A 25,813-nucleotide genomic window follows, 5' to 3' on the forward strand; every position below is an offset into this window, starting at 1 on the left:
ACGGCGGAGGTCAGGATGGAGGCATGGTCATGAGCTGGGAAGGCCTGAAGCGGGGGCGTGGACTTGGGCACCAAAAGTGGAGGAGGAGGCGAAGGGAGAGTGGGCTGTGCAGAAGCTGGCATCAGGGGGGCAGCAGGCCAGACCAGGAGTCCCAGGTCGCCCAGAAGGGCCCCTCCCTTGGGCAGGCACTCAGCTTTGCCGAGGGAGGAGGGCGGAGGGCCACCAGGCCACACGGCTACCAGAGGCCAGGATCCAGAGAGAAGAGTCACGAGGGTGGCCGGGCGCAAGGTCAGGAGGGTCAGTCAGTCCAGCTGCCATCAGAGGCACCCAGAGCTTGGTCCTGGAGCTTGGCCATGATCGCTGACCCCAAGGAAGAGACCAGCCTTGGAAGTCAGTGCAGAAGGGCCACCAGGAGCCCCGCCCCCTGGAGGCGGGGCTTCCCCAGGCTCTGCCCCACCCCCCGCCCCGACTGGCAGAAGGCTGGAGGCAGGCTGCCCACGCCCCTCAGTCACAGTGACGCGTGGGGCCTCTGGGCTGTCACCCTGACCCCGACAGAGGCTGAAGACCCCACGGGAAGCAGGTAGACCAGGGCCCAGGCGACTCTTCAGGAGCCATCAGCGAGGCTGCTCCAAGCCCCCCACCATCCAGGCTCCTGGGGAACCAGGGCCTGAAGATACCATGACTCATTAGCTTTTATTTTTAGTTTTATGCCACAGAAGATGTGCAGTAAGGAGATCAGCTTAAATGTCTTGCTATATAAAAAGAATGATGGGGAGTAAAAGGGCGGTGGGAGGGGGTGGGGGGGGAAGAGAGGAAAAAGTCAGACAGACCCGGACAGACAGAGATGAGGAGAAAAGAAAGAAGAAATACATCAAGGTGTGACCAAAGATTTCCTCCAAGTGTCAAGATTAGGGATAATCTTAAAATATCTTTACAAAGAATATATATTATTGTTCATAATCAGAAAAGAATATGTGTTAAGTAAAGGCAGAAGGCATAAGAAGGCCTGAGAAAGCCCTCCAGGATCAATGCTGTGCAGGCCTTCGACCTCAGTGACCAGCCTTGCAGCGAAGAAGACCACCTCATTCTCAGGGACTTCAGAGAAAGTTCTGGAACCACATGGGCCACAGACATGCCCCTGAAACTGAAGCGCGGTGGCCATCAGCCTCCAAGATGGCACCCAATCTCTCTTGCCTCCTGGTGTCTGTACCCTGTGACCCCTCTCTCCACAAACAGGGCTGATCTGTGTAAACAAGAGGATGTTGTGGAAATGATGGAAAGTGACTTCTGGGTTTTTTTTGTTGTTGTTGTTTCTGATATTTATTTAGTTGCGGCATGTGGGATCTAATTCCCTGACCAGGGATCGAACCCAGCCCCCTGCATTGGGAGTGCAGACTCTTAGCCACTGGACCTCCAGGGAAGTCTCTGGAACATGACTTCTGAGGCTAGGCTATAAAGAACATTGTAGCTCTGCCTCGTTTATCTTAGATCTCCCACTCCGGGCAAAATTAGACACGGTGTCGTGAGGACACTCGAGCAGTCCCCTTGGAGAGCTCGTCGTTGAGAAGGACTGAGGCCTCCCACCAATGGTCAGCACCAACGTGTCGGTCACATGCGTGACTCTCCCAGCCCCAGTCAAGCCTTCAGGTAGACAGCAGGCCTGGCCTGACCACCCGCCTGCAGCCTCATGAGAGACCTGGAGCCAGAATCACCCAGCGAAGTGGCTCCCGAGTTCCTGACTGCCAGAAACATGACGTAATGAATGTTCCTTTGTTCTTTTAAGCGGCTATTCTGATGTAACTTTTCAGGCAGCAACAGATAATGAATACAAATGATGCCTTTAACTGGAAAGACCCTGGTCACAAGCTTAGCCCCAGAGCCAAGCTTTTGGGCCTCGCTACCCAAACCCCAGGCCTGAACGGGAAGGAAGGAACAAGACATTGATGCCAATAGATGTTATGGGGTCTGAGGAGACCTTAAGGGGAGGGGAGTGAGGGCAGTCAGGGCACAGGTAGGATCCGATCCTGTTTTACATTTTGCTATCTTTGTCAGTGTGAGTATTTTTTTCATTACTTTTAATTTTTTTTTAAACTATTGCATTAAAATGTTATTTATCTCAGTTGCTGAGTTTAGGGCACCCCTCAAGTTGAGTATCTGAGGTGAGTGCCTCACTCACCAGACCCTAGTCCTGGCCCTCCTCTGGTCAGGCCCCACCCCCACCCCCAGGCCTAAGTTATCCTCCTCTGTACTTGCCTGTGGGGGTGGGGAGGGTGATAAATTGCCCTCTCCGCTCACTGTGGTCACAGGATGGCTGATCCTTCAGGCCCTGCACGGCTTCCCCATTTGATTATCAAGAGCTCTGCTGTCAAACGTGGCAGCTGTCGGCCACATGAGTCCAATGAGCTCGTGAAAAGTGGCCCATCCAAACTGAGAGGTGCCTTAAGTGTATAATACACACCCACGGGACTTCCCTGGTGGTCCAGTGGCTAAGGCACCACTTTCGATGCAGTGGGCCTGGGTTCGATCGCTGGTCAGGGAGCCAGATCCCACGTGCTGTGACTAAGAGTTTGACTGCCACAACTAAACACCCCGCATCCTGCAACTAAGACTCAGAGCAGCCATGTAAATAAATAACTATTTTTTTTAAAAGAGAGAAATTTCTGGTTTCCAAAGAGTTGTGGCTTCTGCATTCATTGAAATGGATCTTATACCCAGAAAGCTACAGCAGCTGCTACTGTCTCCTGGGAACCACAAGAATCTTGAAATAAAGTCATTTCCACATGCTCTGCAGTGTGGTGTCACTTCTGGGGTCTAAGGAGGTGGCCTGTGGGGTGGCCCCCTGAGTCGTGGGGAGGAGGGCTCTGTACTCCCCCTTCCCCCTCGCCACTGAGACCCTCCCTGACAAGAGCCCCTCTCTGCGCATCCACCTCTCCAGCCCTGAGTCTCCTCGCTCTTTTCTTACCTTCGGGACCGGGGGAGGTTGAGTCACACTGAAGGAGCTTGACAAGATGGCTCACCAATGTGTTTTATTTTAATAATCATCCGCACCAGACGCTCCACCAGTGAGACTGCTCACTTGAGTTGTGATCAAAACAGCAACTGGAAAGTCACTTTATTAAACCATAAATGTGCGCCACAAATCACCACTACATTAGCCCTCCGCGGGAGCTGCGCAGAACCCTGCCTGCTGCTTTAACTCGGCGAGGAAGGGAAAGGTAAGGACACACTTGGAACACTGGCTCATCAGGCTTTTAAAAACCCCAGTGCGTCTGTCCTACCCCGGTAGACGTAGTGACACATGTGCGTATGCGCACACGCGTGCACCCGTGATGCTGAGCGCCGAGGCTGGAAGTGAGAGGCGCCTACGGTACCCGCCCAGGCGGTGTTGGTCCCCATCACAGCCCGCCTGTCCTCCGGTCCTACTGGTGAAGACCAGAGTCAGCCAGTCTCAGGACTGGCCACATCAGAATGCCCATGTGCATAACAGCCGCCTTGGAGCAGTGACCATCTGGAGACCTACACGGCAAACCAAGCCAGTAGCCCCTCCCCAAGGTGTTCTTGAGAATTCCTTCCTTTCTCTTGGACTCAGTTAATTTAGCTGTAAAATGGTGGGGAAATAGGCGGTTTTCAAACTGTGCCCATGGAACCCTAGCAGAGGCACCTCAGCGACTCCTGTGGCGATCCAGGGGCTCCAAGTTTTTCACCTTGACTTCCACCCGAACAATTATTAGTTTTTTCAATATTTAGTTTTATTTATTCATTTATTTGGCCACTCCAGGTCTCAGTTGCAGCACATAGGACCTTGATCTTCATTGTGGCATTCAGAATCTTTTAGCTGCAGCGTGGGAACTCTTAGTTATAGCATGTGGGGTCTGGTTCCCTGACCAAGGATCAAGCCTGGGTCCCCTGCCCCGGGAGTGTGGAGTCTTATCCACTGGACCACCAGGGAAGTCCCCCACCCAAACAATTCTACCTTTATCTGTTTTGTATGTTGTGGGGAAGGGAAGGAAAGATAGAGGGAACGCTGGGCTGGAAGAAGCATAAGCTGGAATCAAGATTGCTGGGAGAAATATCAATAACCTCAGATATGCAGATGACACTACCCTTATGGCAGAAAGTGAAGAGGAACTAAAAAGCCTCTTGATGAAAGTGAAAGAGGAGAGTGAAAAGGTTGGCTTGAAGCTCAACATTCAGAAAACAAAGATCATGGCATCTGGTCCCATCACTTCATGGGAAATGGATGGAAAAACAGTGGAAACAGTGTCAGACTTAATTTTTTTAGGCTCCAAAATCACTGCAGATGCTGATTGCAGCCATGAAATTAAAAGACGCTTGCTCCTTGGAAGGAAAGTTATGACCAACCTTGATAGTATATTAAAAAGCAGAGACATTACTTTGCCAACCAAGGTCCGTCTAGTCAAGGCTATGGTTTTTCCCGTGGTCATGTATGGATGTGAGAGTTGGACTGTGAAGAAAACTGATCGCCGAAGAATTGATGCTTTTGAACTGTGGTGTTGGAGAAGACTCTTGAGAGTCCCTTGTACTGCAAGGAGATCCAACCAGTCCATTCTAAAGGAGATCAATCCTGGGTGTTCATTGGAAGGACTGATGCTAAAGCTGAAACTGCAATACTTTGGCCACCTCGTGCGAGATGAGTTGACTGACTGGAAAAGACTCTGATGCTGGGAAAGGTTGGGGGTGGGAGGAGAAGGGGACGACAGAGAATGAGATGGCTGGATGGCATCACCGACTCTGTGGACATGAGTTTGAGTGAACTCCGGGAGTTGGTGATGGACAGGGAGGCCTGGCGTGCTGTGATTCATGGGGTTGCGGAGAGTCGGACACGACTGAGCGACTGAACTGAACTGAAACCAAAAACAAAAATACACTCTACTTAATGGCTTCCGAGGACGTTTCTGGTTCTATTCTCCAGGAGATTGTGAATCTGGACCTTCAAGGACAAGAATATCAAGGGAGGGTCACCTCCACTGTCCAGTGGTAGTGTCTTGTGACTCGACTTGCACCCTAATCAACCCAGGGCTTGTGGTTTGTTACCATGTCTGGCTGCTTGCGTTTTCCCTGCAGTCTGGCAGAGTAATGAAGGTGCTTCTGTGTCAGTCTTCAGTCCCCTGCTCATGGCAGACATCACCAATCAATTTCCATTCTCGGTTGCTGAGCCCAGATTTCATTCTTCTCATCCCACTGTTCCAGACAGCCACTGCCAATCGACATGCAAAGGCATGCAAGATACAGCCTATGTGCCTTTCTCCTTCCCTTCTTGGTAGAAAAACTCCCTGAAAATGTGAGTACTGGCCTTTCTGTGACTTGACATGATGCTCTTCAAAGCATCTCTTTTCTTGTTCGGAGGTAAGCTCAGAGAAGATGTGTCTTTTGTGGCCAGTTTCCAAGATGGCCCTAGTGGTCCTCATCTCCTGGTATTGACATCCTGGTGTGGTGACTAGAGCTGAACTGTGCAGCCAATAGGATGCTGTGGAAATGACACAGTGACTTCAGACTCTAGATCATAAGAGGTACTGTGCCTTCCACTGTGCTCTCTCTTGGATCCCTTCACTCTGGGGGAGGCGAGCTGCCATGTTGTAAGGATACTCAAGCCACCCTGTGAGGGAGTCCACATGGCAAGGCACTGATGCCTCCACCCACAGCCAACACTTCATTTACCCGCCATGTGACTGAGCCTCCAGGGAGCAGGTTCTTCAGCCCCAGTCAAGCCTCTCGACAATAGCAGCACCAAAAGATGTCTTAACTGAAACTTGTGAGAGACCCCTGTGCCAGACTCAGCCATGCTCCAATTCCTGACCCATGGAAATTGTGTGAGGTGATACATATTCCTTCTTTAAAGCTGCTAAATTTGGGGATAATTTGTTATGCAGCCATAGGTAACTAATACATTGCCTGAATTCACACCTGCTAGCGAGACCCCGGCACAAAGAGAGACAGCACGGTGATGCCTTGCCTGATCATGGACTATCAGAGGATAATCTGTCCCCAAACAAGGTGGGGTGTTAGTAAGAACACGGAGGTTTTTGTTTTGTTTGTTTGACTGTGCTGGGTCTGTGTTGCTGTGCCCGGGCTTTCTCTAGTTGGGCAAGTGGGGGCTACTCTCTAGTTGCAGTAGCGGGCTTCTCGTTGCGGTGGCTTTTCCTGCTGTGGACCACAGGCTCTAGAACTCAGTAGTTGGGGCTCTTGGGCTTAGTTGCTCTGAGGCACATGCAACCTTCCTAGACCAGGGATCGAACCTGTGTCCCCTGCATTGGTAGGCAGATTCATAACAACTGGGCCACCAGGGAAATCCAGTGGGAGTTTTTCGACACAGTTTCAGCTTACTCAGTAATTCCTCGCTGTGGTGTTTTCTTTCCTTCTACTCCTGCCCGGACAAGCACATCTCTGACTATATTTATTCATCAAAACCAGAAGTCTCCCACCCCAAGAGCTAATCATCTAAAATCACAATGATGACCTCCCCCCCAAAAAAGAGAAGAGACTGAATAAAAGCAAGAAAAATACGCATCTTGGTTTCTTTTCACCCTTTCCCTTTTTATTAAAATACTTGTCCATCACGATTATGAATCTTGAACTCTAATGAGCCACCGGTATTACCATTGTTTATTGCTTTTATGTGAGATCTTTTTTTATTATTATTATTTGTTTGGGCTGGAGCCCAGTCATAGATTTACTGCTTTCCTCATGACTGGTCTTAAAATATTTGATTTCAGCTGTCGGAATGCAAATAACTCCAGATATCCTCGTTAAATGGAGACGCTGAGGAGGGTTTTATTGTTGGGAGGAAAATGGTGAATAAAAAATGATGCTGATAACATTAAAATGGTCTTGGTATTAATAAAAGAGAAGAAGAGAAGAAAGAAGCTGGAAAAGGAGGAGCAGGGAGGGAGAAGTGGTCGTAGCTAAAAGCCTGATCCATTTCATCTTAAAATCTAGACAGCCTCCTCCATTTAGCCCCCTTTTCAGCAGTCCTTGAAGTTTAATTCCTGCCTTTCTGGTCTGTCTCTAAAATGTCTTCCCCACAATAATTTTACTTGGAGAGGGAGGACCCACCTGACCCCACAGTGCGTTCAATCAACAGACTCTGACAATTCCAGGTGTTTCTCAACACCCAGCAGCCAGATCTGAGACTGCCCCCTCACCGCCCGGAAGGATTGCATAGGCTGTAGTTGCTACACAAATATTTGCCAAGTAACAAGTAAGTGACCGATGAGTTCCATGCAGTTTATCAGCATATCACCAACAGGACCACGTTGGAGTCCTGCCTGGACCTGGCAAGTGAGATCTTATGCCCATTTCACAGATGAGGTTATTGAGGTTCCCTAAATCTCCCAGCATCACAGGACCGGTCATTAAGGATCAAAAGTCAGGTGTTCTTACTCCAAGTCCCAGCCCTTTCTTCTATATCACAACAAAACCGGAAAAGGGAGGATGGAGTTGAAAATAAGGTGCGTTTGACACTGAGAAAGTCACAGAGAGGAAGAGAAGCAAGCACAGTCAACCCTGTGACTGGTTGGTACAGCCTGGAATCTATGGACATCCTTCAGAAACACTCCCGTCGGCAGCATAACGCGTCTTCCAGAAGCCTGCCTGCTGGAACGTCAGGGTACGCTGTTGGCTTCCTCTGATGGCAGCATCTTTGATGCTGACTGCTGGGGAGGCAGGGAGAAGGCAGCAGAGCCCTCTCCCAAAGCGTCAGCCCAGTCGCCCACTGCTTCCTACCTGGATGCCTTCCCCCCTCAGCACCCCTATCAGAGTTGCTCCCAACCTGGCAGCATGCTGGGCTTACCTGGGCAGCTTTAACCGAATACTGACCCCCAGGGAGAGTCTGGGATTCAAACACACAGCAGGAGCGAGAACGTCTGCCCCAGGGAGAGGTGGTCACCTCTAGGAAAAATGTTCCGGCTTCACGACCCTTGGAAATCCCCATCTCCTGTGTGTCCTGCTTTGGCAGGCAGATCCTTTACCACCGAGCCACCTCTGAGTCTTACCATATTTCAGTAATTTTCACATTCTCGCATTAGTCAGGATAGGAAAGGCTTTGCGCATTAACAAACTAATCCTCGCGTCTCTGACTGAACTAAGACCGAATCAAGATTTTGCTCAGTCGTGTCCGACTCTCTGCAACCCTGTATAGTCCATGGAATTCTCCAGGCCAGAATATTGGAGTGGGTAGCCTTTCCCTTCTCCAGGGGATCTTCCCAACCCAGGGATCGAACTGGGGGTCTACTGCGTTGCAGGCGGATTCTTTACCAACTGAGCTCCTAGGGAAGCCCAGGCAGGCAGGACCAGAGGAGGGGCCAGATGTGTTTTGCTCCACGCAGGGAGCCAGGCTGACGGACGCCTCCGAGTTTCTGAGATGGGGAAGAAGGCAGACTGGAGAGCCATCCCATCTTTTCAAGGCCTCACCTTGGAAGTGACACTTGCTACTTCTTCTCCATCGTTGGTCAGATCTGATCCCACAGCCCGGCCTCTCTGCAAGAGTTCAACTTCCGAGAGCTGGGATGACGAGCAGAGCACATTGGTGAACTCGCGTGAAGTCCACCCCACTTCCTCACCCCCTTTTCCTTTCTAGCTAGAAAATGGAACCAGCCAGCACACCTCACTCAAAGCACCTGCTGCAGCCAGGTGGGTCAGCTTTGCAGAGATCCAATTAGAATCTTTCTGCTCCTTCTCATTTCTTCCAGGGGGAACTGACTTTTGCCTGAATGAACTATTTCTGTGGCTTATTATAGTATTGCAGGCAACAAACGTTACAGATTACGGTGGACTTTGCGATACTCCTTATGCTCGGATTTTATGTCCAGACTCATGTTCATTTTAAGGTTCTTTATTTAACCAACTTATGCCCACACCTACAAGTTTGAATGGGGATGGCGGTGGGGGGTAAGTTGATCTGATGACAGTATCTTTGTTTGATAGTATACTAGCGCTTATACCATCAGTTGAGCTGATTTAACAGAATTTATAATGTATTCCGCAGTTGATGGCTTGAGCCTAATTGAACACAAATTTATAATGCCATCCAGTGTTGTAATTAAAATGTAAAATTAGCTCATCAGATACTGTGTACACACACTCTCTCACAAGGCCATCAGCGGCCTTCCTTTTGTCTATGGTCAATTACATTTTCAAAGTGGAATCCTCAGAAGACTCCACCAAATGAATGGACAGGAAAAGAAATCAACCAAGGACTTGAGCTGGCTCTAAACTGACCAGGAAACACTCGGAAAATTGTTTTCAAACAAGGAAAGACATTAATTTTCCGAGGTGGTGATTTTGGAGTGTGATTAATCTTCCATGCTATTTGGGTTATCACAGAATTATGGGAGCTGGCCACAAGGGGTGGGGCAGGAGTGGGGGGATTGAATACATTAAAAAAGAATTGTCCGTGTGTCTCTGTCCAGAGTCCAGGTCATGCAAGAAAGAGAAAATAGGACCTTCCCCACCCCACCCCTCAAACAAAACAAGTCCTTAATGATGATCTGCAGACACAGATAAACGTTAATTCCAATTGGTCTTCTTGCTATGTGATGACTTACCTGTCATGAGGGCATCTTCAGGCTTAAAGTTACATTTTCAGCCTGGAAACACTCCTTCTGTAAATATTGTTAAAGAGGAGATAAAAGGGAGCGATGCTGGTGATGGGGAAACCGTCCTCACCACGGGGTTCATGTTTGCCCTCTGCCGCAGTAGAACAGAGGCGCCCGTTTTTCAACTTGGGAAATGCACAGGAAGGGATAAACTAGTTGTGGGACTTCTTGAGTGTTCCCTTTTGTTTAGGGGCGTGAATGCCTGTCTGTTTTGGGAAGGGGCTCTCCCCACTGCCCCTGGGGGTGTTGGGTTGTACCTGGAGTTAGCCGAGCTTAAGGGTAAGACCCCCAACTTCAAGTTCAACGGATTCCCTCAAATCTCTCCCAGGTTCTATAATTCACTAGAACAAGTCACAAAACGCAGGAAAGCACTGTACTCACAATTACAGTCTTACTGGAGCGGAAGGATGCACTTGAGAACCAGCCAAACGAAGGCTTTGGCTTTGGCCAGGTCTGGGAGGCGTCCAACTGCGAAGCTTCTGCCGTCTTCTCCCCAGAGTCCTGACACTGTTAACCCTCCCAGCCATGCTGTGTGACACCCTCTGAGTATATTGCCGAACAGGGACGCTCATCCAAACCTCCATGTCCAGAGTTCTTACTGGGGCTTCATTACGTAGGCGTGATTGAATCCCTGGCCACGTGATTGAATTTCCATTCCCCTCCTCCATCCTCCGAGGTCAAGCTGATTTTCACGATTCAGAGCTCCAAGCCTCTAATCACATGGTTGGTCTTTCCATTTGGCCAGCCCCCACTCAGAGTCATCTCTGTATAACTTAAACTATCCTGGGGTCCTCCACACTTCACCTCATTAGTATAAACGATCGTCAGGTGTGGTCTGACGACCCCAGCTTGAATCCCAAAGACCCTTCTCTCACCCGGGAAGCTCCAGATGCTAAGATATTACCTCCTGGGAGTCAGGACAAAGGTCGACCTCTCTTTAGGGGAGACAGAATTTCTTACTATACAAAGCGGCATCCCCCACAGAAGGAAGAATAGCTGTGTCTTATCTGGGGTCACCTTTGAGCAGGCCCAGTCAGAGACGCCCAGAGAGCCCAAGCCTGTCTCCCCAGGACCCGGATTGGTCCACATGCTCACCGACGCGGACCTGCTCCATGCCAGGTGACAAAGAGGAGCCCCCAACTCTTCACTCAGGGGCTCCTGAACTGCACGTGCTTCCACATGCTTCCACCTACTCCATGGAATGGTTGGGCTGGATGGGAACGGGGTCTCCAGTCTGCAGTGGGGGCTTTCTGCTGGGGAGCCAGGAAGGGCATCGGGGTCAGTGCCCAAGCCAGAAGCCCCCTTAAGTTTCAGTGGGCATCAGCATGGTGTGGGGTGTCACCTGTCACTTTTGCAGTTGGTACAGGTTTAAGCCTCCATAGTGAGAGTAACTGCTCCAACAGGAACCTCACCAGGGGTGTTCACAGTAAAGGGGCAACCCAGGTGGGCTGGGGGCTCCCTCCAGGTGGCACAGGCTTGTAAGCCACCCCATCTGGGCTGGCTTACACAGAACCTGAGGCAGACCAGACCTCAACAAGAAGAACAGCTCCACTTACCTGGGGAAACTGGTTCTTGGTTATCTTCACCCTTCTCTCAGCTTTTCATAGCTTTTATTTTACACAAGCACATCAACACCCCCAGGTGCGTGCCAGGAGAGGCGAGGGCCCGTCAAACGGACCTCATCCCCGAGGCTGATGCCACAATCCACTAGGACTCACATCCCCTCCCATTGTTAATACCCCACCAGGCCCCCAGCAAGTCTTCATAGCTTACAGATCTGTACCAAGGTACCGCAGACTTCAGCTGCTTAAACAACAGAAACCCACTGTCTTAAAGCCCTGGAGGTCTAGGTGTCCTCAGGGTTGGGTCTTAGGGCCATGAGGGAAGGATCTGTTCCAGGCCTCTCTCCTAGCTTCTGGAAGTTCCAGCTTAAGGTGATGGAACTCTACAGTTCACATGTTGTTCTGTGTGAGTGTGTGTGTGTGTTGGGGTGTGTTGTGTATGCCTGTGTCTCCATTTTCCCCTTTTGATGAGGCTACCAATCACATTGGATTAGAGGCTACCCTAATGACCCTTATTTTAATTCTGTAAAGACCCTAACGATTTCGAAGGTCACATTCCGATGTAGGGCCCTTAAGAACAGCAACATATGGGTGGGGGAGGGGAGCCCAAATTGAACCCATAGCACAGTGGCCCCCAGCCTACATCACAGCCTCCCCTGGTGGTGATCACAGCCCCTCTTCCATGGAACTGCCTCCCCTATGAGGCCCCTACACGCCTTCAGACAGTTCCAACCTGCCCCGTGGAGAGGCGGGTGACATCAGACATCAGAGCTTTTATCCAGGCCATTGTTACAGATGGCGCCTCTGATAGCTGCATTTTAATACCTTCTCAGCAACATCCCCCCCACACTCCCCACCTCTCTCTGACCAGAAGCCTGTGTAATCAGGGGCCCCACCAGCTGCCAACCGGGAGGGAAGGCGGCTATCTATGATCATCTGAGCTGCTGGGAATGGCGGGTATTAATGGAGGAGGGCACACTGGCAGAACAGGGGAAGGCACCAGGTGGCCAGTCTGCATCCAGCCTCGGACATGCCTGCAGACACGGCAGCAGTTATGATTTAACCAGAAGTCAGGTCCCTACTCTTGATTCTTAAGAGCCCCCTGGACTACAAGGAGATCAACGCGGTCAATCCTAAAGGAAATCAGTCCTGAATATTCCTTGGAAGGACTGGTGCTGAAGCTGAAGCTCCAATACTTTGGCCACCTGATGCGAAGAGCTGACTCCTTGGAAAATATCCTGATGCTGGGAAAGATTGAGGGCAGGAGGAGAAGGGGATGACAGAGGATGAGGTGCTTGGTTGGTATCACTGACTCAATGGATATGAGTTTGAGTAAACTCTGGGAGACAGTGAAGGACAGGGAGGCCTGGCGTGCTACAGTCTATGGGGTTGCAAGGTGTTGGATATGACTTAGCGACTGAACAACAACAAAAAAACCCTCGACAATACGGTTATTCTCTTTCCTGGCCTTTTTCACAGGTGATGGAGAAGGTTCCCGTGGATGCATCCTGTGGGCCCATCAAATGAGTGTGTCCCGCCCTTACTCCTTCTCGGTTTGCAAACACACACGCAGCCAACCCTCGCTTCTGCGGACCACAGCTTGGAAGGGCCAGGAACTGTACATCTGTTCCCAGTACTCACTTGAAGAGTATGTAACTATGTTCTTTTAATGCCCCACGTTCATTTCTCGCTCCTCAAATCGTGGGCTGAATGATAAGAGGATAAACTAGACGACTTATATTTTCCAGCAAACACGAGTACCTCGTGCCTTTGAGCCCAGCTCCTGGTGCCTCTGAAGGGCTCTGAAGGTCATGGGCCCTAAGGACTTGCTGTGACGTGGCAGCCAGTCGTATAGCATGTCCCCAAATCTGGCTGGGAAAAAGCCACCCTCCCCCCACAAGGTATGAGGATCACGCTGAAAGACAATCTGTCAGGCAGACCAGAAAATAAAAATGTGCTGGCTACTGCCAGTGCTGGGTCAAGGGCAGCCTTGGGCACGAGGAGCCCCAGCGCAGCAGCTGCCCGGCACGCGGGTCGGGGCGGACGGAGCAGGGGACGGTCGGTGTGAGTGCAGTGGCAGCTGTTGCATTATCATCACCGCCATGCCTCACGGAGGGTCTGGACCAGGCTGAGCGCTCCACCCTCATCAACTCCTTTACTTTGCACAGAATCCCTGTGAGGTCTGTGTCATCAGCACCACCTTGCAGATGAGGAAGCTGGGAGAGGTGAAGTGACCAGCTTATGGGCAAGGTCAAAGCTGCCAGTCATACTTGGTCCTGCTGTTCCCAGCCTGGACTCCACCCCCATCGTGCTCACAGCCTCCCGCCGGGAGTCCAGGAAGAGCTGAGCCTGTGACCAGCTTCCTAATTACTTTTTTCCCACCCCCCGCCCCCCATGCGCTGTAACAACATGCATGAGACCCCATCTGCGGCGGTGTCTCTCAGCTCCCCAGCACGCCCTGCACCGCATGCCTTCATTAAGCAAGCTAATTACTTGCCAACTTGAGAGCCTGATCAGGCCTTCTGTGGGAGATGCCTCTGGGTCTGCTCTGACCCCGGAAGCCCCAGGGCACCCCTGGCTCCCACATGGGACCCGGCCTGGGGCTGTCTGAACATCCCATAACCCCCCATTCATCATCTGGCTGCAGACGGGCAGGCAGAAGGAGCCTTAGTCTGGGCAGGGATATCCATAGAGACCAAGGGATGTCCACGAGGGAAGGAGTGAGCATGTCTGAAAACGCTTTCAACAACAGACATGCCTCCTTTGCCATGGAAATAGCTCTTCTCGTTTGCTTTGTACCTACTGTGTGCAGGCTGGGGTTAGAGGCAGGGGTCTCCGAGGTACCCACATTAGAGCACTTGGGTTTGGCTCTAGACCCCAGACAATGCCTTTGTCCATTCCTTGTAATTCCACCTCCCACCCCAGCGGGCTCAACCCTGCTTTACTTGTCCAGACCCCCAAAGTTCCTTCTGTAATAAGGATGTATATGATGTGTGCCCACAGCAGTCACTCAGCACTTCACAATTTACAAACTCTTTTATATCCTAACTTACAGGAATCCTCTCTGAACAATCTCATACCCACTTTACAGATGAATACACTGAAGTGGAGAAGGAGGAAATATATTAGAACTCTTCTGGTAGCAAGTAACAAAGAAACTCCTAGATCAATTACACAATTGTAGATTGAGGAGTAGGGTAAGACGGCTTCAGGCAGAGTTAGATCCAGGTGCTTAAATGAGTCATCAATAATCTCTCTGCCCTCAGTTCTTGACTCTAGGCCCCTCTGGGCTGGCTTTAGTCTCAGACAGGCTCTGTCCTCACAGTGCAGAAGGACCAGTGGCCACTCTCGGCTCTGCCCCATCACCACGCCGAGCAGGTCAGAGTGAGGCAGGGACTGGCCCCGGCTTTCCTGCCCTCAGCACCTTGTCTGAGGGCTCACAGAGACCACCGCACCCCCACTGCTGACCTGGCCCGGCCGAGCTTGCCGGCCCAGGCTCCCTTAGACCACCCTGCCCACGGGGCAAGACCTGAGACTGTCCAGTCCCCTAGGCTCCCTCCCTCCCCCCCCCCCCACTCTGTCCATACCACTGACACTTTCCTTTCACGCCCAGCCGTGCTCCACTCTGAGTCCTGCAAAGAACCTCTGCGTGGGACCCTCCCTGACTGCGGCCGAGGCCTGCCTCCTTCCCAGCGATGCCACAACAAGCACCACACAGCCTGCCGTCCTCTGTGCGTGAGTCTACGCTCCCCACCAAGGCCCAAGAACTCTCTAGAACACGCCTGTTTTCAGCTCAGCTCCTGCACCCCCTCAAAGGCGCTGGCACACAGCCTTCTGAATGAACGGGCCCGTGGTTGATGAGTGTGCTGACAGAGGCAGCCCTCTGCACACACTTGAGGCCATGGGCACCGGACTTCAGTGGGTGCCAGCCAGCCGGGGCTCTGCATGGCTCCATCTGAGTGGGGGGGCGGGGTGGGGACCTTCCAGCTCACATGTGTGCTCAAGAGGCACCTCCATTCGCAATGTCTCCCCAAACCCTCCAGCCAGGAGCCCAGGAGTGCATGGTGAATGTCAGTCTGCAGGGTGGTCTCCTAGCACAGAGCTCCATGCGGAACGGAGGGTTAACCAGCAGCCTCAGCAACCTGGCACAGCAGCCACGCGTAGGCCGAGGGCTGCACTCAAGGGAGTGGGGACCCTTCCCAAGAAGGCTGTGAGCTGCCCAACCACCTCCCACCCCCGAGCCCCTCCCCAACCCCCCAGCCCCTCCGCAGAGGGACCCTCCCTGAGGCTGGAAGGTCTGGCAGAAGGCAGCTAACACAACAGTTTCTGGAACTCATTTGAATTTGACTATCCCTCACCTGACCCTCCTGCCAATGCAGGAGACATAAGAGAAGCGGGTTGCATCCCTGGGTGGGGAAGATCCCCTGGAGGAGGGCATGGCAACCCACTCCAGTATTCCCGCCTGGAGAACCCCTGGTCAGAGGAGCCTGACGGGCTATAATCCATGGGGTCTCAAAGACCCGGACACGACTGAACCGACCCAGCACACATGCGCACACACACACGTGACCCAGAACGTGGAAGAACTTGGAGACCCAAGCTGGGCTGCAGCAGAAACCCGACAGATGTTCGCGGAAGCCAAAGTGCCCTCGAGGTATCAGCCTTGGCCCCCTCTGTAACACCCACTTCTTCCCCTCCCTTGCGGTTCCCCCCGCACCGTCCTGAGGCCAGCGGCTGCAGCACAGGCGGGCGTGGCTGCCAAGGCGTGGGAAGCAGGCAGGCTTTCCCACTGGCTGTCCCGCTGAGATCTGACGGTGGGGACAGAAGTGGACATTAGGAAATAGTAACGCCGCCACCTAGGCTACTGGGGTGCGAGCAGAGGAGGTGGGATTCTGGACGTGCTCTGAAGGGGGCACCCTTGAGACTTGAGGATGAATTCAGGGAAGTCAGTTGCCCTGAACTCCACCACGGGGGCCTCTGGGAGGGCTTGAGGCCGCGGAGGAGGTATTGGAAATTCAGTCGTGGGGCTGACGTCTAAGCAGACATCCAAGGGAAGGAGTCAAAAAGGCAGTGGTACCCGAGAGCCTGCAGTTTCAGGGGAGGTGTGGTCCGGTGTGTGTCAGTCGCTGACTCTTCGCAGCCCCTTGGACTGTAGCCCGCCAGGCTCCTCTGTCCAAGAATTCACCAGGCAAGACTACTGGGATGGGTTGCCCTACCCTCCTCCAGGGGATCTTCCCGACCTGCATGGCAGGCAGATTCTTTACCAACTGAGCTCCGAGGGAAGCCCCAACCTGCCTGGTGGGAGGCACGCAGAAGAATGTTTTCCCAGGAGGCAGAAGTAAGAAGTTGGGGGTGGGGGGAAGGCAGGAGTTAGGGTGGGGAGGGCGGATGGGGCTGAATACGTTGAATTTAGCAGCGGGGAGGTTCGGGGCTTCGGGGAGCTGCTCCCAAGGATCAGCGTGGGCCAAACCTACCTGGAACGCGTTTAAGAGATGGGAGGGGCGGGGGTTGGTGGGGAGAACGCGCGCCTGGGGGAATTTTGGTGCAAAGCGAAGCCGGAAGAAGGGCCGGAGCTGGAGCAGGAAGCGGGGCTGGGAGGAGAGGCTTTTCACGCGGCAGGAGTCCCGCGCCCCCCACTCCCCTGCGCATCCACAGCGCGGAGTGCGAAGTCGTGCTTTTCCCAGACTCAGAAGGACTCCAGGCGGCCCACGAGCCGCGCCACCGGCCACCCCCGGACAGATGCCGCCGCTCGCCCGCCCGCCCGTGACTCCCTGGCGCCGGTGCAGGGCCTCCTGGCAAACCCGCGCCGGCCCCCGCCTCCCCCGCCCTACCTAACTGAATAATTTAGGCGCTATTCTGAGTTAAAACCAAAGAAAGCAATTTGGAGTGACTAATTCCTCGAGAAATTTATGTTCCCCCAAATGTCTTGCTGGTAACAATGCTGGAAGCCATTTATCCCCTTAATTTCAGAGGCGCTGCTTCTGGAAGGAGCTCTCAGGCTGAGATGGTCTCGTGTTTTGTTTTTTCCAGGCAGGACCCCCCCCGGGGGGGTGAGCCGGGGGCGGGGGGGTGCCTAGGGTGGGCCACATAACTCTTTGAGGGCCGTCCAGACCAGCCTCAGGGACAGGGGCCGGTTCGTGAGAGAGGATGGCATCACCCATGTAGCCATTCACAAGGCTGCCTCAGAACTTCACAGTTGGAAAGGCTGAAGGGAGCGAGGGTGCTGAGCTGAGCTGGACCGAAACAGTGTGATATCTGAGCAGGTCCCCATGGACCAGGGGCTTCAGAAAGGTGACAAGAAACTGCAGGGGCTCGAGGTGAGCATGAAGGATGGTCTGGAAGAACCTGAGTGGGGCAGGAAGAAGAGATGCAGGGGTCAACGGGGAGAAAGACTGCTCCCCCAAGCCCCATCTCTGCCCCCGCAAACCTGCCCCAGCTCCCCAGAGAGAGCTCTCACCCACTCTGGGCCCCCAGCCTCTCATCCTTCCCTGACCCCAGCCCTGTCCCGACTGGACTGGAAGCATCTGGGTCCCTGATCCCAGCCCTGTCCTGACTGGACTGGGAACATCTGGGAACATTGGCCTTTCCCTGGCCTGGACACTCTCGCCAAGTGGGAGTCTGGGAGGAGAGGTATCCAGCAGAGGAACAACCGGTATAAAGGCCCCGAGGTCCCCATTCCCCCGCGTGTTCCGACAGCAAGGAGACCAGCAGACGTGGCAGGACCTGGGTCTGATCCTTGTGCTCAGCACTGGCCTGGCACACAGTAGGAGCCTTAAGGATGGCAGGCGAATGAACGGGGAGGGAGTAGATAAAGAGGTGTGGGGAGATGGCCCCGTCAGTCACGGTGGCTCTGGATGCTCTGACCTGAGATGTGCCCCCTGCCCTGCTCTGAGCATGGGGTGGCCATGGCGTCTGGCCTTCGTCCTGCTGAGTTCCCTCCGGGACTGTCGGGAGCTGGGTGTCAGGACCCTGATGATGAACCCAGGCTGGTGGCCCCTGCCTGCCTGGCACACAGGCACCGCTCCCACCCAACACGGGGCCTCGGTCTCCTCCTTTGTAAGATGGGGAGGCAGGGGGCATTCCAAAGTGGACACTGAGGTGGGGAGAAGGTAGGTCTCAAAGAATCTGGCTCTTGTGATAGCCCTGTGGAGCAGGGCTTGTTTCCTTCCAGAAGAGACTGGGGGTGGCAGGGACCTCCTTAGAGACTCCAGAACATCTTGGGGTCACCCTAGGGAAGGCACTGGAGACAGAGAGGAGCCTGGGAATCCCACAGTCCCCATCCGCAGGCTCTGAGCTGGGGCAGGAGGCAGAAGATGGACCCGCCTCCATCCTGTGGGAGAAGCAAGGGCTGCCGAGAAGGACCGTGAAGGCTTCCACCCAGCTGATGTATGGGGCTGCTTCATTCTCTCCAAGAAGAACCACTTCCCAGTCAGCGAGGGGCCCATCAGGGAGGAAGGCTTTGATTCCTCAGTAAACGAACCACCTCACTGTATGGAGCATCTGTTGCATGTGGGACACACCCCCACAGGCCTCTTCATTAATTCTCACGATCCTGAGGTAGGCAATCTGTCTCTATCTTTAAAAAGTGGGAAGAAGGCTGATCGCCGAAGAATTGATGCTTTTGAACTGTGGTGCTGGAGAAGACTCTTGAGAGTCCCTTGGACTGCAAGGAGGTCCAACCAGTCCATTCTAAAGGAGATCAATCCTGGGTGTTCATTGGAAGGACTGATGCTAAAACTGAAACTCCAATACTTTGGCCACCTCATGCGATGAGTTGACTCACTGGAAAAGACTCTGATGCTGGGAAGGATTGGGGGCGGGAGGAGAAGGGGACGACAGAGAATGAGATGGCTGGATGGCATCACCGACTCTGTGGACATGAGTTTGCGTGAACTCCGGGAGTTGGTGATGGACAGGGAGGCCTGGCATGCTGTGATTCATGGGGTCGCAAAGAGTCGGACACGACTGAGCCACTGAACTGAACTGAAGCTCAGAGAGGTAGTGTGACTACCCAAGGTCACACAGCATGGGAATGACTGAATTGGTATTCACACACAGATTTCTCTGGCTCCTAGTGGATTCTACCAACCCACTGTTTGATATCTGCTCCTGAATCCTGATCTCAAGAAATAAAAGTTTTGAGGTTGGAGAAAATATTCAATTTTCACCTTGAAAGGATGAGTCTCCCGTCCCCAGAGTTCAAAAGGGCTTCCGTTACTCTTCCTACTGTCATATTTCCCAGGAGGAATCAAAGGCGCTAAATTTATGGTGTCTGAAGTGAAATTTATGGTGTTTAAAGCGACTTCTAGAGCATCCCAATAAAGGCTCTGATTTATAACTAACGCATTGCTTTAAATGCATTACAAATGATAAAAATCGGGCCTGCCAATGCACCTCAAGAGAAGTCATATTAAGAGAGGAAAAGAAACGGTGAGATTAGATGTTGCATTAAAAGATAGAGTGATGGATTAAGGCCCATAGTGTGAATTTAGTGTGACTTGCCAGAAAAAGTTGGGGGGCAGTAAATCCAAAGTGACAATCTGTGTGCAGTGGACCAATATTTGTCACTTTTATTATACTTTGCTCAGAATTGGTGATGGGTCATTATTTAGACACACACACACATCACCAATGCTCAGTAAAGCTCAGAAGTGGAAGCTTCTTGTGGTAAGGCTACAGGCTAACGGACTTCCCTGGTGGTCCAATGGTTAAAACTCCATGCTTCCACTGCAGGGGGCACGGGTTCAACCCCTGGTCAGGAAACTAAGATCCCACATACCCTGCTGTGCAGCTCTGTACTGCCCCCAAGAAAGGGGGAGGGGATACAGGGTAAAACCTCAACTCCAAACCACCGTGTCAGCTCAAAGGACATTGCATAATGGAAGATTCTCCCTGTCGTATTCAGAAAACATTCCAAACCCAGAAAATGTGGGAAAGGCTCTCAGAGGGTCCCCACCCATTCTCAGCAAGCGAGGGGAGGGTGACACCCACATCTTCCGAGTGGCGAAGACCCACCCCCACCCCCATCAGCATCCTCATCAATAGCAATAGCAATGACGATGATTGGAGGGCCTGACATTTCTCCTGGTCACTTGTTCCAAGAGCTTCTGAGAGCAAAGCTGGCTAGAACCCATGCTTCAGCTTGGGAGGCCGCAAGTCCCTGTCTCAATCAGAGATGCTGGACTAGATTGGATTGTTGTTCCCAACATCCTCTCTGTTCCTGGATAACAGATTCATGCTCTCTGCTCTGTGACTTGCAGTATTTCTCTCTGTGTGTGGGATACACGTCCCTGCCGGAAAGAGAACCCCCTTAGTCCCAGTCCCAGCCCCCTAATCATATATGTCATGTAGGTAGCACCCCACTCTGCTTTCTATTTTAAGGTAACTCCAATCACCTCCTAATCCACCCCAGGCCTGGACCTCCCAAGAGGCTCACAGGAAACCTCCTTCCCCCCCAGGATGTCACTTTGATTGACTATATTTCTGTTCCCCCAGATTCAAGCTTTTGTCAGTTCCATCAGGTGAGTTTCTTTGTCATAGTGCTTTTAAAGAACCAGAGCCTGTTGGGCTGCTGTCTATGGGGTCGCACAGAGTCGGACACGACTGATGCAACTTAGCAGCAGCAGCAGAATTTCTCTACCAAGGTTCCCCATGGAGCCCCAGACCCAGACCTTCTTATGAGATGTTTTTAGAACCTGCAGAGACCTGTGGAAGTGGGGCGGCGGGGGGAGAGACAGAACTGGTAACCTAGCCAAAACGCTATTCCTTCTCTCTTACTCCCTCCACTCTAGATTGGCATGTGGCTAATGAGAAGACTATTTCATGGGGGCTCCTTGTGGGCCCTGCCCCCAGCATGCTCATTTTTTTGTGTGGCCTCTTCCCATAGACTCTGGGATTGGTCATGTGACCAAGCAAAGTCTTGCAGACTAGGGCTTGCACTCTTGGAAGATTCCCTCTTGAAACCCTAACCTACCCTACAGGCAAGAGAGAACTGCCCGGCCAACCCTCAGCTGTTCCAGACATCCCAACTGAAGCGCCAGGCATGCAGGTAAAGCCACCTGGAAATCTTCAACCCCAACCAAGCAGCTGCATGAGGAATCTCAGATGAGATCAGCGGAAGAGCCATGCAGCTGAGCCCAACCCAGATCACAGAATAAACAAATGATGCTTGTGGGGTGGTGTGTCACACAGTGTAACAGATTGAAGTAGGTCTGTGAATTTTTTGACACCTCCTTGTCCCACTCATCCTCGGGCTTAGCAGACGGTCCTCAAAGGTCCTCTTGAGGGTCCCTTCTTACGGGAGACCCATGATCTCTCCTTCCCATCTCTGTCCTCTTACAGGGGACAGCGGACAGGGTGGTTTGCAGGGAGGATGTTTTTCCAGATATCCCTCTAGTCAATAGGATCTCTTAGGAACTAGAGGGCTCTTTGATCCCACCTTTCCTGGAGCCCCCCCTACCCTGCCTACTCATAAGCAGAAAAGATCTCGCAGACAAATGCATGTACACCCATTTTCTTTTCATCCCCCGCTTTGAAGGATTTATTTCCCTGCTGGCAGACGGGTGTCCATCAGGGCATCACAGAAACGGGCTCGGTGTTGACCCATCCCCCCACCCAAATCAGCCACTTTCATCTGTTGCCAATGGGAAGGTTTTCATACACACCTTTCGGGGAAGGCATTTTGATCACAGTTCACAAAACTTCAGTCATTTTCCCTGAACCCAGTCATCCCACTTCCAGGAACCAACCCTGAAGATACACATCCAACAGTATGACAGAAATTCTGGGAATTGTAGCAGTATCTGTAGAAACACTCATAGAACAGAGAGCTGTTGAGAAATCTATGGTCTGTTCACATAGTGGACGCTATGTAGTTGTCAAAAAAAAAAAAAATTAAGGTCTCTACGTCTCAATGTGGAGAGAGTCCCAGAATGCATTGTTAAGTTAAAAAAAAAAAAGATAAAACAGTATTTACTGTGGAGTTATTTTTTGTGTAAGAAAGAAAAGGAAATACGTACACACATATCTGCTCATTTTTGCAAACTGAAACATTGGAGGATATCCTCAAAATTAATGAAATTGGTTGCCAACAGCGGGTGGGTGTGGATCGGGTACTTTTCTGACTGAACCTTTTAAATACAGTTTTCACTTTTGTGTCAAAAGTTAACACGGTTGGAGGGGATGGGAAATGCCTAAAAATAACTAGGAACATAAATGAACCATACTGTGTATCAAACTGAAAATACAACTGTACAGTAGAGATTTTTTGAAAAAAATATTGAATAGTTAATAGTTAACTCTACATTTTAAAAAATTCCTCACCAGCTTCTTTAACGGACCAGGCAAGCCTAGTCCATCATGGGCATCCAATAAAAGCTTTCTGGAGCAGATGAATGAGTGAATGGCTCAAGGGCAAAGACAGGAAGCTGAGAGTCCTGCTCCCCCTCAGCGCAGCTGTCTCTGCTCTTCACAATTTATATAGCATGGCTTCCCAGGTGGCGCAAGTGGTAAAGAACCTGCCTGTCAATACAGGAGACTCGGGTTCGATCCCTGGATCAGGAAGATCCCCTGGAGAAGGGCACAGCAATCCACTCCAGTACTGCTGCCTCGAGAATCCCGTGGACAGAGGAGCCTGGGGAGCTACAGTCTGTAGGGTCGCAGAGGCTGACACGACTGAAGCAACTTCACGTGCACCCAAGGTCTGTTAAAATCAATTTCATATCGCAAAAACGAGCCGCAGGTGGTTTCTGTGGCCCAAACCCCAGCGCACCCTGCTCTCAACAAGACTGTAACCCCCCCCACACTTGCTGACTTCTTCCCGTTCTCTGTCCTTAATCCCCTCCTGCCTTACCCGCCTCCCGTGGAAGACCTTCCTTAATAAAACACTTGCCGTTTTATGTGTTTGCTGGGGCTGCCGTCAGGCTGGCAGCTTCCACAACAGAAATGTAAGTTGGCTGTGGAGGCTGGAAGTGTGAGGTCAAGGTATTGGGGCGCGGGGGGTTCCTTCTGTAGCAGCTCTCCTTGGCTTGTCGACGGCCATCCTCGTCCCCAGGTCCACGTGTGGTCTTTCCTCTACCGTCTCTGTGCCCAAATGTCCCCTTTTTGGAAGGACACCAGTCATCCTGGATGAGGGCCCACGGTCATGCCCACATCACAATCATCTGCAAAGACCCTATTTCCGAACTCACAGGGACTGGGGGTCAGGACCTCGACATCTTTTGGGGACACAATTCAACCCCTAACACTTGCATATGACTGTGACTTAGACCAGTGCATTGCTGATTGCTAGCAGGACTGTTGCAAGGATTAATTATAAATACACATCAAGCATGAACTACAATGTTGGGGACAAAGCAAGTAAGTATATGATTGTTTTTATTATGATGATTGTTATATATTGAGGGATGGTCTCCACTCTCATGAACACCCTACTGCTGTATGGCTGAGCCCCTTCACTGTTCACCTGAAACTACCACAACATTGTTAATCGGCTGTGCCCCAATACAAAAAAAAAAAAAAAATACCCTACTGCTGGCCACGGAATTGGTGCCATCCCACCTACCAGTCAGTTTTCATCCTGTCCTCAATTGTGAGTGCTTACCAGGCTCACCAGTGACATAAAACAAAGCAAAGGTCTAGTTCTGTGTCTCCGAGCTTGGAAGAGGCAAAAATCACTTAGGAAAAGATTAAAGCCAAGGAAGAAAACGACCCACGCCACAAGGACAAAGGTTACCTCGTCCTTAGCATGCCAGAAGCCTCACCGCTCTGTCAGTGGATGCGATCATAAAAAGTTACGACCCTCCAGAGCCTCCTCGTCATATTTACAACTGTGCATGGGATCTGGCACCGAGGAATGCCCACGGAGGAGGCGCACGTGCTGAGTTGGCAGGTATCAGGGTCTTAAGGGATGGAAGCAGCGAGCTGGCGTTTTCTACGCCGCTCTGAAGTCAGCGGGGTAGGGGGAGGGGTGCAGCCTAGGAGGAGGGATGGGGGCAGGGAGGGCCCCCCTTTGAGCGCAGGCAACACAGGGACTCGTGGCCACTTTTGCAGGAAGCCCAGGCGGGTGTCCATACGGGTCCACCCAGCAGGCACGTGTCCCGGCCCCAGCATTCAGTCGCGGTTTGAGCACCGTGGTGGAGACCACGCCACTTTTCCCCTTGTCAATTTCACAGCTGCTGGCGAGGCGGGGGCGCGGGGGCGGGGCGCAGCTCTGAGCCTGCGGTAGGCGGGGCCGCAGCTCCCGGCTTAGTTCAAGGTGCAGAGGTCCCCCGCGCCCGACGCCGAACGAAATAATGCATTTGTGCATGAAAAGAGGAGTTCGGAACAAAAGGCCGAGAGCACTGCGTGTCCCACTCTTGGCCTTGGTAATGCTTGACATTTCTGGGAAATGAATTTAGCGCAACAACCAACAATTCAAATCGTTGCGCTAAACAACCGATGCGAATAGAAGCGGTGGGAGAAGAAACAACGGTGAAGACGAAGCGCGTCCTAAAATAGTCCGCGTTGGCTGCGGTGTCCACGCGAGCAGGGGGAGGCAAGTTGTCAAGGGAGCTTTATTAAAGCGGAGACAGAGGCAGGCGCGAGGGCGGGCTATTGAGAGAAGCGTATGCGTGCGGGGGCGGTGGGGGAGGAGAGTCGTTCTGATGAATTCAGATTTATCATGCGTAAACTCCCAGAGAACGGTCCAGAGTCCACTTCCGATCCCCCAGGGCTTGGCCGGTGGCCAAGCCGTGATCACCGTGTCCCACAGCCGATCCCACGGGCCCTGCCTGCTCAACCTGTCCAAAATGGACGTAATGCCCCCCAGCACACCAGATCTCACTGCCTTCACCATTCCCCACCTCCCCTTTCCCCACCCCCATCCAACGTGCTTCCACCTAGAGGCAGCCTTGGGCCAGGAGGATGCGTAGAGGCTTGGATGCAGCTCTACCAGGGGTCTGGGTTCATATCCTGACTCTGACATTTACTGGGCTTCCAGGTGGCCCTAATGGTAAAGAACCCGCCTGCCAATGCAGGAGACGTAAGGGACACAGGTTCCATCCCTGGGGCGGGAAGATCCCCTGGAGGAGGGCATGACAATCCACTCCATTATTATTGCCTGGAGAATCCCATGGACAGAGGAGCCTGGGGGGTTAATTCCTAGTCATGTCTCCTTGAGCAGGTTCTTTCCTCTGAGCCTCAGTGTCCCCTTCTGTGAAATGGGTATAACAGCCACACCTGCTTCCAGTGGCTTCAAACTTGTCACAGTGGAGAGCCGCGCCTGCTCAACACAAACTACTCAAAAAGCGTTGACTGTTGCTATTGTTAGCACCTCACTGCGCTCCAGTCCTCTTGCTGGGAAAATCCATGGACGGCGGAGCCTGGTGGGCTGCAGCCCATGGGGTCGTGAAGAGTGGGACACGACTGAGCGACTTCACTTTCACTTTTCACTTTCATGCATTGGAGAAGGAAGTGGCAACCCACTCCAGTGTTCTTGCCTGGAGAATCCCAGGGACGGGGGAGCCTGGTGGCTGCCGTCTATGGGGTTGCACAGGGTCAGACACGACTGAAGCGACTCAGCCGCAGCAGCAGCTGTCAAATAAGCGCTGTTTCTCTGTCCCTGCTGTGCCTTCCTGCAGAACTGCCTAGACCACCGCC

This window comes from Moschus berezovskii, chromosome 27, assembly GCF_049115385.1.
Source record: "Moschus berezovskii isolate FMDL1 chromosome 27, NW_MosBer_1.0, whole genome shotgun sequence".
NCBI classification, from domain to species: domain Eukaryota; kingdom Metazoa; phylum Chordata; class Mammalia; order Artiodactyla; family Moschidae; genus Moschus; species Moschus berezovskii.